Source organism: Crocuta crocuta, unplaced genomic scaffold (genome assembly GCF_008692635.1).
Source record: "Crocuta crocuta isolate KB4526 unplaced genomic scaffold, BGI_CrCroc_1.0 scaffold751, whole genome shotgun sequence".
Classification (NCBI taxonomy): domain Eukaryota; kingdom Metazoa; phylum Chordata; class Mammalia; order Carnivora; family Hyaenidae; genus Crocuta; species Crocuta crocuta.
In genome coordinates, this window is record NW_027530353.1 from 2,293,906 (window position 1) to 2,294,180 (window position 275).

Here is a 275-nt window from a genome sequence, read left to right on the forward strand (position 1 = left end):
GCCGAGACGAGGGGCCGCGTGACGCGGGCGCCCCGCCGCGCACCGAGCCTCAGTTTCCCCGCCGGGCCGTCTCTCGGGGCGAGGAGAACGCTGGAGTCCTGCGCGGAGCCCCGGGGAGGGATAGGGGGCGTAGTCCCGTCAAACGTGTGAGCCTCGGTGGAAGCAGGCCCCTCCGCTGTAGAGGCTCCCCGGGCCGGACTGGTGTCCAGCTGCGCACCCCGAGGACCCCGGGGCCTGCGGCTTGCCCTCCCGCCGTCGTGGCGCCCCCTCGCGGG